This window comes from Cnephaeus nilssonii (assembly GCF_951640355.1).
Source record: "Cnephaeus nilssonii genome assembly, chromosome: 17".
In the NCBI taxonomy this organism is placed as follows: domain Eukaryota; kingdom Metazoa; phylum Chordata; class Mammalia; order Chiroptera; family Vespertilionidae; genus Cnephaeus; species Cnephaeus nilssonii.
In genome coordinates, this window is record NC_137088.1 from 6317278 (window position 1) to 6324363 (window position 7086).

Genomic DNA, 7086 nt, shown 5'->3' on the forward strand with positions numbered 1-7086 from the left:
ACTTTACTTCCCTCCTTCCCTTCCTCCCTCCCTCCCTTCCTTCCTTCCTTCCTTCCTTCCTTCCTTCCTTCCTTCCTTCCTTCCTTCCTTCCTTCCTTTCTTGTAGAGCCAGATCCAAAGTCAGACAATCTGACTCCCGAGTCTGCTCTTTTTAAAATATATATTTTTTTATTGATTTCAGAGAGGAAGGGAGGAGAGAGAAAGATAGAAACATCATGATGAGAAAGAATCATGGATCGGCTGCCTCCTGCACGCCCCTCACTGGGGTTTGAGCCACAACCTAGGCATGTGCCCTGACCAGGAATGGAACCGTGACCTCCTGGTTCATAGGTCAACACTCAACCGCTGAGCAACACTGTCAATTTTCCTTTTGACTCTCCCAAATAAGCATGGCCTTGGGGATTACCCATCTCAGCCTCCTTTAGGGGTACCTTTCCTGATGTCACAGCTTGGCTGACCTCTGACCTCCACCACCCTGGGAATAAGTCCCAGACCCTAGCTCACAGTCCCCACTGCCCTGAGGGTGAGTCTGCCTTCCCAGCGTGGGGACTCCCTAGGCAGAGCCCAGGAATCCTTACCCATTAGCCAGATGGAAACCTTTGGATCAGGTCCTGGGCTCCACCTCCTCTCTCCTTGGAAGGGGTGAGGGAGGTGGTTCCTGAGGGCAAGGCCTGGCTCCTCCTCTCCTCTCTCTGCCAGTTTATTGGAAGATCTACTCACAAGGGAGGAGCTAACTCCCTGGAGCTTCCGAGAGCACAGAGAAGGGAGCAGGACTGGGAGGCCTTGGGTCCTGGGCGGGGCTGGCGTGCAGAGCAGCCAGGCCAGCGTGGCTTCTGGCACCCAGTCCCAAGCTTGCAGCTTTGAGCGTGGGCTCCCAAACGTTGGAACAGCAAGAAGCTGGTGCCCTCGTCTTCTCTTCTCGTCTTTTTCTGGTCCCTCTGTTGTTTCCCAGGATCGCCCAGATAAAGGATCTCGTAAAGTGTCACGACAGGATATTTTTGAGGCCCCCCTTTCTTTTTCTGGGGGACTTCTCTGTGAGCTGTGAGGGCAAAATATTAGCCACGTTAAACACCTCACCTCAAATTACTTTGCTGGAAGGATTCAGCCAGTGCTGCAGGGAACAGGAGCAGGAGATGGGTTAGGACAGAAAACTGATGGAGCAGTGTTGGTGGCTGCAGGACAAAGCTGCTGGCAAGACCTAGCTCACCCCTGTGTGACTTAGATTTTCTGCAAGTGGCCAGGATTGTCAATCAGTTCCAGATAGGACCTACCTAGTTTATCCAATCAACAGCTAAGATTACCTGGAGTTTGACTATATATATAAATTTATTATCATTATTTTTGGTTCATATACAACAGAATTTTATTTCACATAGTTCTGGAGGCTAGTAGTCCAAGATCAGGGTGCCAACACATTGGGGTGGTACCCTCTTCCTGATTCATAGCCAGCACCTTCTTGCTGTGTCCTCACGTTACAGAAGGTGCAACATTATATATTTTAACAGGCTAGACCCATGCTGTCCCATACAATAGCCCCTAGTCAGATACAGCCACTGGGGGCTTGAGAGTTGGAATTGTGATATGCTATGAGTATAGCAAACACTGGATTTCAGCGACAGTACAAAAACAAAACAGGAAATATCAGTATTTTTATATTGCACATATATATATATATACTTTTTTCCTATATAATAAAAGAGTAATATGCAAATTGACCATCACTCCAACACACAAGATGGCTGCCCCCATGTGGACACAAGATGGCGGCCACAAGATGGCCAGCAGGGGAGGGCAGTTGGGAGGGACTAGGCCTGCAAGGGAGGGCAGTTGTGGGTGATCAGGCCAGCAGGGGAGGGCAGTTGGGAGGGACTAGGCCTGTAGGGGAGGGCAGTTGGGGGCGATCAAGCCTGCAGGGGAGGGCAGTAAGGGGTGACCAGGCCAGCAGAGGAGGGAAGTTGGGGGCGACCGGGCATGCAGGGAAGGGCAGTTGTGGGGGGGACTCAGGCCTGCAGGGGAGAGCAGTTTGGGGGAACCAGGCCTGCAGGGAAGGGCAGTTAGAGGCAATCAGGCTGGCAGGGGAGCAGTTAGGCATTAATCAGTCTGGCAGAGGAGTGGTTAGGGGGTGATCAGGCTGGCAGGCAGAAGCAGTTAGGGGCAATCAGGAAGGCAGGCAGGCGAGCAATTGGGAGCCAGCAGTCCTGGATTGTGAGAGGGATGTCCGACTGCCCATTTAGGCCCGATCCTACCTGGATCGGGCCTAAACGGGCAGTCGGACATCCCTCGAGGGGTCCTAGATTGGAGAGGGTGCAGGCTGGGCTGAGGGACACCCCTCTCCCCCTGTGCACGAATTTCATGCACTGGGCCTCTAGTATATATATAAAAGGCTAATATGCAAAGTGTCCTTTTGGGAGACCGGGAGTTCGATTGCTTGCTATGATGTTCACTGACCACCAGGGGGCAGCACAGAACATGGTGGGCGACCGGAGGCATGGCAGGACGCTGAGGGTACAAGGGAAGGAGGAGGCAGAAAGGCAGGGAGGCGGGGAACCTGATCTGCCCTGATCGCTGGCCAGGCCTAGGGACCCTATCCATGCACAAATTTCATGCACCGAGCCTCTAGTATGTAAGAATGATAACCTTTGGGATATATTGAGTTAATAAGATATTAACACTGATTGCACCTGTTTTTTGTTTGTTGTTTTTTGTTTTTTTAAAAAAAACACGTTTAAAAATGGGACTGACAGAAAATTTAAAACTACCCACGTGACTTGAATTTGTGGCCCACGTTCTATTTCTACTAGATAGCACTAGCCTAGAACCTTCCTTTTTTATTGGTCTCACACATCATTCAGATCACACTGGTTTGTTGGGGTAATAACGGAAAGTGAAATGTCAAAATTGCATGAAGTTTCACTTGTTGATAAAGTATCCTATAGGCCCTGGCCAGGTAGCTCAGTTGGTTAGAATGTCATCCCCATACACCAATGTTATGGGTTCGATCTCTGGTCAGGGAACATACAAGATGCAACCAAGGAATACATAAATAAGTGGAACAACAAATTGATGCTTCTTTCTCTCTCCCTTCTCTCTCTTTAGAGTAAATTTAAAAATTTCTTTTCAGTCTCTAATAAAAACATTTAAGAATGTGCACTTACCTCTGAGTACATCCCAAAGATGGTGAAAAGGATGTTTTCATCCTCCTGCTTCCTATATAGTGTGTTGTATTTTGATTTCCTCTTTGACCCCTGATTACTTAAGAGATTGGTTTAAAAGTCCTAAGCACCTTGAGATCCCCCTATTATTACTGCTTTGTTGGCTGGTTTTCTTTTTCTTTTAGTACAAAAGTTAAAAGTTCATCAATACAGAGTTTATTAAAATGCAGAAGTCACCTTCTAACCACCAATTTCTAAATCCCTCCCACAGATAGTTGTTAATAACTTAGAGTACGACTTTCCAGAACTTTCTTTTGTGTATACAGGGCTACTGGATTTAATTATCTGCCTCAAACACTCATGTACTAGGGGAAAGACAGGCGTCAAGGGAGGAATGCTATAAAACCAGAAAAATGGCCCTGGCTGGTATGGCTCAGTTGATTGGAGCATCATACCATACACCAGAAGGTAGTGGGTTCAATTCCTAATCAGGCCACATGCCCAGGTTGTGGGTGTTTGATCTCCAATCTCCAGTCAGAGGCAACTGCCCGCTCAATGTTTCTCTCACATCTATGTTTCTCTCTCTCCCTGTATCTCTCCTCCCTCCCTTTCTCTGAGATCAATAAAAGTAATAACAATAAAAAGCAGAAATATGGAAGATATCCACAACAATATTTCATTTTCCTAAAATCAAAATATCTTCTGAGGTGAGTACAAATACATACACAGCAGAAGTATTCACACTTGGTAAAAATAAGCACTTCCCCCCCCCTCCCCACAGAATTCTTTGGAATCTGTTTTGCTTAAACATCAAAGTCCATCAAACTTTTCTTCAGGTTGAAAACAAAATCAGCTTTAAAAAATCTTAACCTCAGTTGCATGAGTTATTTATTTAACTGGAGACAGGACTCACCCCTCACCCTCCAACTTGGACAAACAACTATGATGTTGGCCCTGGGGCTATAGTTCAAACCTCTATATTTTCAACTCGTAACAGCAAAGATAGAATGGAAAAAAGACTTACTTATTTCTAACATATTCCAAGATAAAATCTTTTATAAAATGTTAGACAGATATGTATAATAAATTAGTGAGACTAAATTATAATTGATTTGTCTATTTCATTTCCTAATTTCTGATTATTTTTGCTTTAGTGATTTTTATCTTTGTCTTAGAAGTGTAAAGGAGCCAAAACCGGTTTGGCTCAGTGGATAGAGCGTCGGCCTGTGGACTCAAGGGTCCCGGGTTCGATTCCGGTCAGGGGCATGTGCCTTGGTTGCGGGCACATCCCCAGTAGGGGGTGTGCAAGAGGCAGCTGATCGATGTTTCTGACTCTATTCCCTCTCTCTTCCTCTCTGTAAAAAATCAATAAAATATATTTTAAAAAAAAAAAAGAAGTGTAAGGGATAGGAATTAAAGCTACCAATATACTTCTAACTTTTCTCTCTCTCTTTTTTTTTTAAAAAATACGTTTTTATTGATTTTAGAGAGAGGAAAGGAGAAGGATAGAGAGATAGAAACATCATAGATCAGCTGTCCCCCACCCTTTCTGTGTTCCCCCTGCTGGAGATCAAGCACACAACCTGGGCATGTGCCCTGACTGGGAATCAAACCTTGGTTCATGGGTTGACACAACCACTGAGCCACACTAGCTGGGTGTAACTTTTCTCTCTTAAAACTGCTCATTTGGAAAACTATATATAAGTCTGATGTCCACCCAAGTGTCACTCACAGGGAGCCTGCACAGTAAAATGTGGGGCGACACACCATGGACTATGATAGAGCAAGTAGATACCTCCAACTACATCAGGTTTCCAAATGGTTGGACTTCGTGACACTCTTAGAATCTCAACCATTTTTTCCCACGGTACTCCTAGGACAACAGAAATGCTAACAGTTCTGTTTATTAAGTAGTTAGGTCCAAACAGCTTAATATATATATATATATATATATATATATATATATATGCCCTAACAAGTTGGTAGCTGCTTGAAGAAAATAATACACGTAAGTTGGAGGAGAAAATATTTCATTTTTAATCAAAATTACTTCTCAAGGGGGACGTGTGTGCCTGTGGGGCGCTGTGCAACGTCTCAGATATTGGGATCAGATTGGATACGCCATCCTTATTTCCTGTTTCACCCTGATTTCCCTGCAGTACTAGCTCCTCACCACAACTGCTGAAAAGCACGCTTAGCAAAGATAGGATGGTGCAGCCTAGAGAGGAACGTAGCACAACCTAGAAACCAGTAGAACACGGGGGAGGTAACAATGTGCCAATTCTACCCCCAACGTGGTGCCTGCCAGATGTTGAGTATCACTGTGTCTTCTTCGAAGAGTAAAAATACCCCGCAGCACCCTTATGGGTTCCCTGCAGCTTCTCAGGCACGCGGTTTGGGACCCACAGAAGTAGATATACATATAATAACAAAGGACACAAACCCTAAAAACAGTGCTACCTAAGAAAGATCTTACAGACTATGGCCTATGGGACACCCCCGAGTCTGCTCTTGCAAGGTTTCCATGACCTGCCTCCTCACTGCTGAGCTGGGGTCGGGCCTCCATGCAGCGCTTGACCCTGTTGAGCGTCAGCTCCCAGGAGGGTTCTTCCACGGGCTTCCACCAGGCCCCTCACGCGTGGTCTCTTCCTGCGCCTTCACTTGCCTCTGCAGGTCCCTCTGGGGGGTCTCCCGCTGTCCCACTCCGCAGCCTTCCTACACAATCTAGGTCACTCCCATCGGGACCTGCTGCTCATTTCCAAACCATTGTCTTCAGCCACATAGCCAACGGCTTGTTCACTGCCTCTACTCAGACATCACAGGCACCACAAACCTCCATGTCCTCACTAAGCTCACCTTCTTCCCCCCAGCCTGCTTCTCCACCCATGTTTCCTAACTCAGAGAACAGAGCCGCCCTCATCTGGGCGGGGCCTGTGGCAGACTGCATCGGTGGCCATAGTTCTCCCCCGCCGCCCCGTGTCACACCTTTGCCATGGTCTCATTCCCACCACTTGCCCGTGGGGGCCACAGGGCCTTGGCCGGTGACAGAGAGGCAGAAGTGCAGATGCCATTTCCAAGCCTCACACGTTTGCCCTCGCCCTCTTCTGCTCTGCTGCTTTAGGAGAGGGGCATGCTGGGAGCACTCTGCTGGTCCCAGGAAGAGAAGGATGAGAGACACGGGCTGCAGAGCCACCCCAAGTGGCCGTAGTCTAGGTCAGCTCACCCTCTGCTGACGCGCTGATGTGTGAGGAACAATAAAAGATTGTTGTTCTAGCCACCACGTTTGAGGGTATTTTTATGCATCAACAGTTAACCAACCAGGCCAACTAGACCGGAAAGCTGGGCGTCACCTTTGACGTCTCCCTCTCTCAGTCCACGGAGTCCCGGAGATCCCTAAATATCTCTCGAGTCCATCTACTTCTCTCCATCCGTTAGCACGTCTGCCCTGGGTCAGGCCTCCTGCAACCGCATGGGAACCAATTTTCCCTTCCTCCCCTTTGCCCCCATTCTTTAGTGCTCTTCCTAGTATGCAAACGGGATCACGTGACTCCTCTTCTGTGGGTGGGCTTTGCCCATTGAGAGCCTGGGCAAGAGAAAGAGCCTTGCTGGAGACTAAGAAACGTTGATGTAGGAAACGTCCAAACCAACAGTTTCCCAGAATCCCTCTCTTACCGGGTGCCCCTTTTCAGGACATCAACAAGGAAGACAATAGGAGAGGCACTGACCATGTGGAAGTAAGATATCTGTCTTCATTCCTTGCTAATGGTCAGACCTCATGTAAGTCATTGGGCTTTCGGACGCCCAGTCTTCTCTGTGGCCTCAGTGAAAGGGCTGTTCTCTCAAGAGAAAGGATGAGTCCCCAGAATGGCAGACGTGCCTCAGCCCAAGAGGAAGGTACTCTGAGCAAGACAAGGCCTCCCGGTGAGGCCTTGGG